The 11957-nt window shown below is 39.8% G+C and overlaps 1 pseudogene; it reads right to left on the bottom strand.

The window, feature by feature from the left end:
• Positions 1 to 8603: 8603 nt before the first annotated feature.
• On the bottom strand, positions 8604 to 9828 carry LOC148043149 (uncharacterized; annotated as a pseudogene).
• Between the last annotated feature and the right edge of the window lie 2129 nt (positions 9829 to 11957).

The raw sequence follows: 11957 nt of genomic DNA, 5'->3' as shown, positions 1-11957 counted from the left end.
TTGTCCAGATAGAAATCAATACACACTATGCAAGCAACTATCACTACCACTACAGCAAGGCAGAAAAGAATATAGTCCAAAGTCATTTTCAAGTGAACCTTAATTTCATTGGATGTTCACTTGGTCACATAGCCCGTTGCTCCTCAGCAGCTTTCTTAACGCGGGTCCAATGAATCCAAGTCTTGGATTCAGCAATCTTGATGACAAGTGGAGATGACATGATTACAACATAAGGACCCTTCCATCTCCCCTCTAACTGTTTTTGTTTTTTCCAGTGCTTTACCCACACTCTGTCTCCTGGTTTAAAATTATGACACTTGGTCACTAATCTAGGTGGGGGTTGTTCAGGACCATACGTTTTGGGCTTGTCAATTCACTTATTCAACTCTTGCACCATTTCCATGGCCCAACCCGCCCCCTCCCCCTTTATGGCCTAAATCTGGCCAGCCTGCTATGTTTCTTCTAAGCAAAGTGGGAGGGCAACCAAACATCAGCTCATATGGTGAGAGTTTATGCTGCTTTCTTGGTGCACTCCGAATTGCATACAAAGCAAGTGGCAAAGCATCGTCCTGACTAGGGTTAACCTTTGCACATGTTCCACACTGTGTTGTAACCTTCCTTGCAATACCTGCCAACCCATCCACATAATATCCCTCCAGTATTGCAAATTCCAATGCTGTCTTTCCCATAAGAGTGGCATTATGGGATAACCGTACCAATTGCCAGGCCACAGAGGACAGTACATATACTCTTCCATCCGGAAGAATATACCACCACCCCTTCACTACTGCTCTCAAATCATTTGCTGCTTTGTTACATTTGGACTATAAGTATAATGGTTTAATGCTTTCTGGTATTACTCCCAAATCCATTGCTACATTGATGTAAAGTTCTGGCAATGGTTCTATCCTTAAGGCTGCTACACGGGCTTCCACATCCGCAGCCCGATTTCCAAGTGCAACCCCATCACTACCACGCTGATGCCCATGACAACGCATCACAGCTATCCTAGCAGGCTTCTGAACTGCCTCTATCAATTTCTAAATCAAAAACCCATGTTATATATATTTGCCTGCAGAACCTCGAAATCCCCTCTCTTTATAGACCGCTCCATGTGCATACAACGACAGAAAAACACATACACCCCTACCTCTTGCCAGTTTATCTGAACACTCCCTTTGCCAGTGCCCCTCCGATCCTCAGTGAGCACACTGGTTTGGCCCCATGCAATGCCACAGCCAATAACTCGGTCTTTTTATGCATACAAACATCCTTTCCCCTTTTTCTCTACCTTGTCCCTATTAATGAACACTTTCTTAGCTACTTCCAACAATTCAACAGTATTTTTCCCTAAAACGCTCTCTAGTTTCTGCAATGTTTTCCGTATGTCTTCTGCTGATTGCGCAATAAATCTTTCATTCAACATCCTCACATGCTCTGGAGCCCTTGGGTCAACTTGCGTGTACAGTTCATAAGCTTCAATCAACCGTTGGAGGAAACTCTCTGGGCTTTTATCTGCTTCCTGTGTTACTAAAGACGGCTTCGACAAATTCACTGCGGGTTTCTCTGCTCTTCTAAGAGCTTCCACTGTTAAATTCTGATATTCCTTCAATGCTGTCATTTGATCCTGGTTCCTAGGACACCACCCCAGATCCCATTCTGGAGCCCTAGCTACCAACTCTGGTCCTAAATCTTACGCATTCAGAAATCTGGCTCTCATACACTCCCTTACAGCTGCCTTCCACTTTTCCCTTTCCTCTGGTGTCAACAAGGTATTCAACAACTGCTGTATGTCCTGCCAATTAGGAATATGTGTCTGCATTATGGTTTGAAACAAAGCAACCATCTCAGTCGGCTTCGATGAGAGAGGGGTCCATAATGCTGTTCCCAGTTAAGTAAACAGGGGACATATTGGAAGCAAAGTCTATACTTTGGCACCCTGCATATTTACAACCTGTGTAGCCATCTGGCTCAAAAGACCAAGAAAGTCCTGCTGCGCAGCTGCCGCCGCTTCTGCTCTGGCCGCAGCCACCCTAGTCACTACTCCAACCAGTATATCACCTCCAAGAGCCCCCTCATCCTCATCACTCTCAGCCTCCCTACCCAGACAAATAGTTGTTTCTTTATGGGCTTTTTCTCCTTATGTCACACATCCTGTTCTGGCTTACCATATTCACCAGCTATGCCTTCCTCCCTTCCTCCTTCCACAACTGCAGCAGCCACTCCCCCCCCCCCCCCGCAGGCATGGGCGCATTAACGCCCGGCACTAATGGGAGCACGGGCACATATGAAGGAGGCCTCAGGAGTTCTTCCTCGGCTTGCATTAAAACCTTTTTCTGCCCTTTACATTCCCTGATCTCAGGCACCTTCACTTCCTTAATTCTTTCAGACGCTGCCTTCAAGCTCTTTCCTTTTGGTCTGGCCACACAGAGGCACACCATTTCAGCTTGACATTGCAACAATTCATCATTTAAGCATTTTTTAAGCATTTTATTAAGATTTATAGGCCGCCCTTTTCCCTGAGGGGACTCAGGGCGGCTTACAATCACAAGGGAGGGGGGTGCAGTATCAAAAGACAAAACAAAATGTGAACAAAGGAAAAATAATAAAACACAACTTTCGTTCAGCAATCAACACTCGGGCGGGTAAATTGGGAACCTATCCCCAGGCCTGCTGGGAGAGCCAGATCTTGAGGGCTGCGCGGAAGGTCTGGATGGTGGTGAGGGTACGGATCTCGACGGGGAGATCGTTCCACAGGGTCGGAGCTGCAACAGAAAAGGCCCTCCTCCGTGTAGTTGCCAGTCGACATTGACTGGCGGATGGGATTCGGAGGAGGCCCAGTCTGTGCGATCTAATTGGTCGAAGGGAGGTAATCGGCAGAAGGCGGTCTCTCAAGTATCCAGATCCACTACCATGGAGTGCTTTAAAGGTGGTCATCAGTACCCTGAAGCGCACCCGGAGACCGACAGGTAGCCAGTGCAGCTCGCGGAGGACAGGTGTGACGTGGGCGAACCGCGGTGCGCCCACTATCACTCGCGCGGCTGCATTCTGGACTCATCAGACTGTTCTGCCACCGCATCTCCCCACTGATCTATGTACTGAACCTGGTTTGGGTATTTCTCCTCATTAGCAGCTATCAAGGACCAACTAACACCCATGTGGGACCATTGCTGACATAGATATTGTAGTCTCTCCCTAGTTACCTTAGGATATGGCGCCCTATATTCAGTATGATTAAAATAATCCTCAGAACCTTTCAACATACATTCCAACAGCGTGCGGGGCACACTGCCATTGCCACCCATCCTAACACATTATCAGTGACCTGAGGCCCCAGAAGCTGGAACTCAATGGCCACCTGCAGGAACTGCACTGGTTTAACCACCCACACAACCTATACGGACTTCATTAGGAACGCCGTCCCGAGTCCAGGGAGGTGATCAGGCCCCCTCTTCTATCTTCCGATGAGATAGGTACAACACCAGTTACATATACTCACCTGAGACGTCTTCACAAAGCCCCTTCCTGGCCAGGATACAGTTCAGACCTCCTTTCCTTCCCTTAAGGGATCTTGGACTAGCCCTCAGCACTGTTGGCCCCAACGAGGTACCACAGCCATCTCCCGGAGGCTCAATCCCCCGTGGCACCTGGAGAATGTTCGGAGGTGGTCCCCTGCAGGGTCCAAGGGGTCAGGCTGCCCTCAGTGAAACATTGCCTCGCTCAGTGTCCCGGCAGAGTAGTTGCCAGAAACTGTTGCAGAAAAGACGGGATACGCAAGCCAGCTCTTCAGGGAAGGAATATTTTATTTGCGCAGGTTCATAGCAAAGAATAAATGGCCTGAACATTGAATGAAATTCAGGAACTTCCTTATATAGTTTATCACTTTCAGCTAAAGCCATCTGTTAGTTTTGGAAACACCCCTCAAGTTTGCCCTTGAGTTACAGGAAGTTACAGGAAGTATACAGAGAAGTGTAGGTCATATTTTGAGGAACTGACAATGTGTCTACTAAACAGATTTACAGCCAAGCCAGCAAATGGGCTGAAATAGTTACTTCATTTCAGCATATTTCATGTGCAGACTTCCTTCCAACCCGTGTCTTAATCGCATAAGCAAACCTTGCAACTTCTATATGAACAGTTAAAGCTTAATATCATGAAATCCTAGTTTGGTTCAGGCTTGAGGACCACTTTGGTTCAGCCTGCCACCTTAACAAACTGCTTACGCTTGGATACTTAAAAACAGATGGGGAAGACATAGAAAATTGTCTTTGAGATCATTTGACTCTGTGGATTACAAACACTTTGGACAGAGTGAAATTTGGATTTAACTTGAAGCTAAGTGGAATTTTTTGAACTGCTGAATAGAGGTGATGTGCAACTATTGAGAATCTTGTGGTCCTTGTGGATTACAAATATCATTTCCTATAAGAAAATAAGTGAATTAAGAGGGATATTGAAAAGACTACTTGGACATTCCAGATGCAATCTGTGTGGAATTTAGAGTTAAAATTAAAGTTAAAAGATAGTGAAATTAGTTGAGGATTGAAAGGGAGGGGAAAATTTGTGAGTAGGGGAGAACTGGTTAATATTAAAAAGGGCATGAACAGGAAGTGGAGAATTAATCAGAGACTAATACAGGCTAATAAAGAACTTTTTTATTGAAAGTTTTAAAGAGTTTTACAAATAAATACCTTCCCTCCCCCCCCCGACCCCACATCCCCTCCCCCCTCCCCCCCACAATCTCCCAGAGCAAATACAGAGTATAAACATTTAACAACCATATTCTAAAATAAACTAACAGACTTTAGCATCATCCCTCCCTTGTACTTTAACTCCCCTTTTGTAAAGCTAACTTTAAACAAGTTGTAACATTCCTTGCTCGTTTATTCATAAGCTATCTGGAGTTTCTTAGTCCCATATTTATTTTGAATGTAGTCAATCCATCTTCTCCATTCCAGCTTGTATTTCTCATCTGAATGATCCTTGAGATATGCTGATATTTTAGCCATCTCTGCTAAATTTGTTACTTTTAACATCCATTCTTGAATAGTAGGCAATTCTTCCTTCTTCCAGTACTGCGCCACCAGCAGTCTTGCTGCCGTTAAGTTCAAAATCAAATTAGTCTCTATAACTGTACAGTCAGTAATTATACCTAGCAAGAATAACTGAGGAGTAAACTTTATCCTCTTTTTAAGAATATTTTGCATAATCCACCATATTTTTATCCAAAATGCTTTGACCTTTTTACAAGTCCACCATATATGGTAATACATAGCATCAGCACAATCACATCTCCAGCATTTAGGTTGTAAGTTCGGATACATACATGCTAATTTTTTAGGATCTAAATGCCATCTGTAAAACATCTTGTAGAAACTCTCTCTCAGATTTTGGGCTTGAGTAAATTTTACATTTCTTACCCATATCTTTTTGCATGTTTCCATCATTATTTTGTGCCCACTTTATCATACAGTCTTTAACTAGTTCTGTTTCAGAATCTATTTCTATCAATATATTATACAACCTTTTTATATGCATTTGACTTTGGTCCCTAATTTATTTTACTAGATTGTGCTCATTTTGCGTAATACCAATTTTCTGGTCTTTTTTCCATCTGGCCTGTAGCTGTCCATACTGAAACCAGGTTTGGATTACCATTTCCTCTTTTAGTACATTCAAAGGTTTTAGCTGTAATACACCTCTTTCTATGGTAAGAAGCTGTCTGTATGTGGTTACATCCTGTTTTTGTTCTATGCTTACATTCTCTATTGCGTGTCTGGGAATTGCCTACATAGGTATCTTATCATTTAATTTATATTGATATTTTTTCCAGATACGCAATAGAGCATTCCTTAAAATATGACTTTTAAAAATCTTATCCACCTTCTTATCATATATTAAATAAGCATGCCAACCATATACCAAATCATACCCTTCAATGTTCAGTATTCTATCCTCTGTTGAATTGATCCAGTCACTAATTATTGATAAAGCTACTGCTTCATAATATAATTTTAAGTTTGGCATTCTCAAACCTCCTCTTTCATGTGCATCTTGCATTATTTTAAGTTTTATTCTCGGTTTCTTCCCTGCCCAGACAAATTTATTAATACCCTTCTGCCATTCTTCCAAATTTGAATCTTTTTTGAGTATTGACATCATTTGAAAAAGAAATAAAAACTTAGGCAAAACATTCATTTTTACTGCTGCTATCCTTCCCAACAAAGACAGTTGTAGTTTTTCCCATTTCTTCATCTCTACCTGTTTTCTATGCCATAATGATTCGTAATTATACTTATATAATTTTCCATTTGAAATTGTAATATAAACTCCTAAATATTTAACCTTTTTTACTATCTCACATCCTGTTATTCTTTCTAATTCTTCTCTTTGATTTGTGTTCATATTTTTAACTATCATCTTTGTTTTAGATTTATTTTACACCCAGATACTTAACCATATTGATTAATCATGTTCATTAAAGCCATAGTTGATTTTCCTGGTTGGGTTAGATTTACAACCAAATCGTCCGCAAATGCTTGTAATCTATATTCATAATGCCTAATCTTAATTCCCTGTAAATCATCTGATCCCGTATTTTATTCAACAATAACTCCAGGGTTAAGATAAACAATAATGGAGATAGGGGACAACCCTGTCTTGTTCCTTTTTCAATTTTAAAGGGTTCTGTTAAACTACCATTAACTATAATTTGTGCTGTTTGTTCCTGGTATATTGCCTGGATAGATTGTGTGAAATGGTCTCCAATTTGCATCTTTTGTATTATTTTCATTAAAAATTGCCAATTCACTCGATCAAATACTTTCTCCGCGTCCAAAAATATGAGCGCTGCGGGGACTTGATTGTTCTTTTCCAGATACTCCAATATATTAAAATTTGTCTTACATTACTTTTCATTTGTCTCCTTGTATAAAACCAGATTGATCATTGTGGATCACTTGTTGTATAACTATCAACCTATTTGCTAATATTTTAGCAAAGATTTTATAATTGCATTGAGTAGTGATATAGGCTTGTAATTTTTTGGCTGGCTAAGATCTTGATCGTCTTTCAGAATTAGGGAGATAAAGGCTGTTCTCCAAGATGGAGGTACCCTTCCTTCCAATTGACTTCTGTTAAATAATTCCTTAAGAGGTTCTACCATTTCTAATTGTAAATTTTTATAATAAACAGCTGTCAGTCCATCTGTACCAGGCACCTTCCCAACTTTTAACTGTTTAATTACCAGGAGGATTTCCTCTGAGGTTATTGGTTGGTTCAATCTCTCCCTTTGCTCATCCTTAACTATAGGTATTTTCTCTTTCTCCAAGTACCTATCTATGTCTAAATCTTGTATTTTATCACCAGTGTACAATCTTGTATAAAATTCTTAAAAAGCCTTTTTAATCATATCCTGTTGATAAACTTCTTTATCTTTATAATCTATTTTTTCTATGGTACGAAATTTTTGTTTTTTCCTCGTCATATATGCTAACCATCTGCCTGGTTTATTTGCATTGCAAAAGGTATTATGTTTAGCATATAACAAGTTAGTAGCCACCTGATCTGACATCAACATATTAAATTGCGCTCGTAGTAAAGTGATTGCCTCTTTTATCTTCTTATCACCTGGGTTAGATATTAGCTCCTGCTCCTTCTTCTTTATCTCTTCCTCTAATTCCTTTCTTTTTCCCCCTGTCTATGCCTATATAGATTATTTAAATTTATTAATACTCCTCTCATATACGCTTTACTTGCATCCCAAACCATTTCCATAGATGTTCCCTTATTCATATTAAAAGCAAAATATTCTTTCAACAATTTTTTACATTCATTGACATTTTTCTCATATCTAAATAAATTTTCATTTAGCCTCCAAGACCAGAAATTCTAGGTTCCTTCCCATATTCCAGTTCCATCCAAACCGGATTATAATCTGTTAAAGCTCTCGAGCATATGTTCGTCTTCTTTACCTTAAAAAGAAAATCATTTGTGATTAATATAAAATCAATCCTAGAAAAGGATTGATGCCTATCAGAAAAATTGTAAAGTCCTGTTCTTTGGCATTCCTTTCCTGCCAGATGTCTCTTAGCTCAATATTGTCCATCATATCAAAGAAAGACTTAGGTAATCTTACACGTACTTGAATATTTTGCAATGGTCCCTTCTTGTCTTTCTTGGTATCCAATAATCCATTCCAGTCACCCAATAATATACACGATCTGTAATCCCATTGTATTAACTTGGTATGGAGCAACTTATAAAAATTTTCTTGTTGTTGATTGGGGCCGTATACTCCTATTAAGAGTATCTTTTTTCCTTCTAATAGTAGTTCAATTGCAATATATCTTCCTTGAGAGTCTGCTTAAATTAATTCAGCCTTTATATCCTTTCTTAAGTATATAACTATACCATTTTTCTTTTCCGGGGCAGAAGCTACAAAGTGTTGTCCCAGTCTTGCATTCATCAAATTTTTTTGATCATTTGTTCTAATATGTGTTTCTTGCAGACAAATTATGTCGTTTTTAAATTGTTTCAAATAGTGGCATATTTTTTTCCTTTTTTGTGGTGAGTTTAAGCCATTGACTTTCCAGGTTAAAAATTTAATTGTTATCTTCAGCTCCCTGAAGCTTTTTAAGAGCCACCTGGAAATCCTGTAATTTGATTTTCGGTCTGGCTCCTCCCACGGCTTCTGTGTTAATGTTTATGGTTTCTTGAGCTGTTGTCTGGGCTTGTTGCATCTTTAATTGTTGTTCCTTGCGTTTGATAGCTGCTCAGGTTTATCTTTGCTCCATAATTCCTTCTGACTCCACAAGAAGATTAATAGCTTGGGCCACATCCAATGATCCTTGGGTATCTTGCTGTCTGGCCTCTCCTGCTTGCTCCCTTTCTCTGAATCCTGGAGATGAAGGGTAACCAGCCTTTAATACGTTGTTGTAAAAATCTCTGGCCTTCCAAACTGAATTGAGACGGTGTCTTTGTCCCAGGTAATTCACCACTAATCCAGCTGGGACTTCCCATCTATATTGTATCTGGTGGTTTTTAAGTTCATCCACTAAGAATGCATAGTCCTTCCTAGATTTCAACATTCTTGGTGGAATTTCCTTCAAAACTATCTCCTCCAGGCCTGCAATTTGCAACTTGGTTTTATAGGACTCTTGTAATATCAAGTTCCTTGTATTCCTAGTAGCAAAATAGACTACAATTATCTCTTGGTAATTGTTTCTGTCTGGCAATCCATGAATTAACACAGTATATTTTGTCCATTTGCCAGTCATACTCAGCTCTCGGTTGACTAACTAATTGGTCAAAGGCTTCTGCAAGAATCACCTTCAGATTTTCTTGATTGTTCTCTTTAAGGCCTCTTATTCTCAAAGCAAATTCCATTGCTCTATATTGTATCATTGTAATATCTGCTTCTGTCTTATCAGTCTTATTTTGAACCTCTTCAACTTTACTTTCTAAATTGACATTGGACTGGTTAATTTCTTCCACTCTATCGTCCAATGATGATACATAGCTAGCCAAACCTTTAAAAGCTTCCACTATGTCTTCTCTTATTTGCTGGTTATGAATCTGGATTAGCTCCTTGATCCCCGATATTTCCTCCAAAACCTCCTTAAAGGCAGATGTAACCTTTTCCTCTATCTTAAGTTCTAAAACAGCAGCCTGTTCTTTTAAAGCATCTTTTAAGGTTCCTTGCAGCGCATCAAGAGTTAAAGCCTCAGCAGCAGGGGGAGGTAGTAATGACTGTAATTTATTTGTCGGGGCTGGATAGCTGCCAGCGCTCTTTGAAGTAGTTGTTGTTCTAACTTGTTTTGAGGCCATTTCAAGTATTCAATTAAGCTTATCTTCCACCAAATTGTTAAGTCCAAACAAACCACTTATTCCAATTATTAATTCTTATAGATTATTAGTAAAACAATGCTGTTTTGAGTGATCTTAAGCTCTGTAATAGCTTGTTAAGTTTCTATTCAGCCATACCTTCAAAATTCAGGCACTGTTTTTGCTTCTATCTCGTTAGTTTTAACAGAAGGAGTTTTTGTAGAACGGAGCTAAAGTTTGGAAATACCTGTGATTGTGAAACTCTCCAGTATTTGCTCTGCCTGCTTCTTATTCAGATGTAAATCAAACATTGATTGCAGGGGTGGACATGACTCTTTGATCTGCGGAGAGCGGTGTCAAGCTACAAGGGGGGTTCACACCTTCCAGACCCCAGAATTAACTTCTAGGGGGTTAAGTGAGCTCTACCCATGCTTGGCAGCTCTCCCCTTTCCTCTTCTCCTGAGGAAAGAGTTATCAAACTGTCAGACAATTGATTTACGCTGTCCAGGCAGTGTAACGTGATCTCGGGGCTGAAGCGTCTCAGAGGAGACCTCATCAGAGCAGCACGGTGCCACCGGAAGGCTAATGAAGAACTTGAAGGAACTGTAATACAGTTGCAAATGGAAAAAGCTGAACACTTCTTGAGGTTTCAGAATATTGAGGAAGGGAAAGAAGAAAACACAGCTGAGTTGATGGCAGATCAATTGACTCAAACATTACAGATAACAATGCATGAGATGAGGGCAGAGATAGACAAAGTGTTCAGAATTCACACTAGCTATGCTAAAAAGAAAAAATTCCCACGGGAGGTACATGTAAGATTCATGAAAAAAAAAACCAAGAGCTGAAATTCTTAAAAATATAAAAGAAGAAACCTTAAAATATAAAGGAAGAAAGATTGTGGTTCTAAGCCCAGAAGAGTTAGAGGCCTGTGGAAGCAATATCAATTTCTGACAGGACAGTTGATCAAACACCAAGTAAACTTTAGATGGCTGATACCAGAGGAAATTTTGGTTCCCTGTAATGATAGAAGACACAGACTGGACTCTCTAGATAGTGCATATGAATTCTATTACTTTAAGCCATGGGAACTACAAACAAGAAGGAGAAAATAGAAGACAAGAGGAATTAATGCAGAGGTGGTATTCAGCAGGTTCTGACCACTTCTGGAGAACCAGTAGTGGAAATTTTGAGTAGTTCAGAGAACCAGTAAATACCACCTCTGACAGGCCCTGCCTCCATCTATTCTCTGCCTTCCGAATCCCTGCTGATTAAGAGAAAATAGGGATTTTGCAGTAACCTTCCCCTGAAATGGGGAGGGAATGGAGATTTTACAGTATCCTTCCCCTATCACGCCCACCAAGCCACACCATACCCACCAAGCCATGGCCACAGAACCAGTAGTAATTTTGTTTGAATCCAACCACTGAATTAATGATAGATGAAACTATGACTAAACAACAAGAGGGAAGTGAAGTTGAACAAAGAGATGATCTGAACAAGAAGGAATAAGAACAAAGGAGCAGAGAGAAACAAGAAAAACTAGAACAGCAAAACCCACTTATAACTAACATTAGGAAAGAAAAAACAAACCTACTATCATTTATTAATCCATAAATGGATTAAATCCTCCCATGAAGAGGAGAGGACTCTTTACAAAACTGCAAAAAATGGGCTTAGATATAATTTGCCTACAAGAAGTACACATTAAAAGACAGCATAATAAACTCTTAGAGTACCCCAAAATGGGAAACTAGGAGATATAGAGAATACTATTATAATTAGTATGATTAATAATGCTCAAAAGAATTATAACCAGACAACACACTGTTTATATGGATTTTGAACATGATGCTCTTTCTATTTATATATATTTTTAAAGGCAACTGCAGTGTTCTCTGCAGTGTTGCAACCATATGTAAGCTTAACAACATTACCAAAAGAAAGCTTAGGTAAAGGTTCCCCTCGCATATATGTGCTAGTTATTCTCAACTCTAGGGGGCGGTGCATATCTTTGTTTCAAAACCAAAGAGCCAGTAATATCCGAAGGCATCTCCATGGTCATGTGGCTGGCATGACTAAACACAGAAAGTGCACAGAATGCTGTTACCATCTCACCAAAAATGGTTTCT

The sequence above is a fragment of the Thamnophis sirtalis genome, unplaced genomic scaffold (assembly GCF_051295495.1).
Source record: "Thamnophis sirtalis isolate CommonGarterSnake01/CBP01778 unplaced genomic scaffold, rThaSir2_p1.2 scaffold_13, whole genome shotgun sequence".
Lineage (NCBI taxonomy): Eukaryota > Metazoa > Chordata > Lepidosauria > Squamata > Natricidae > Thamnophis > Thamnophis sirtalis.
Note: the sequence above shows the minus strand (reverse complement) of the source record. Positions and strands in the feature narration are given on the sequence as shown.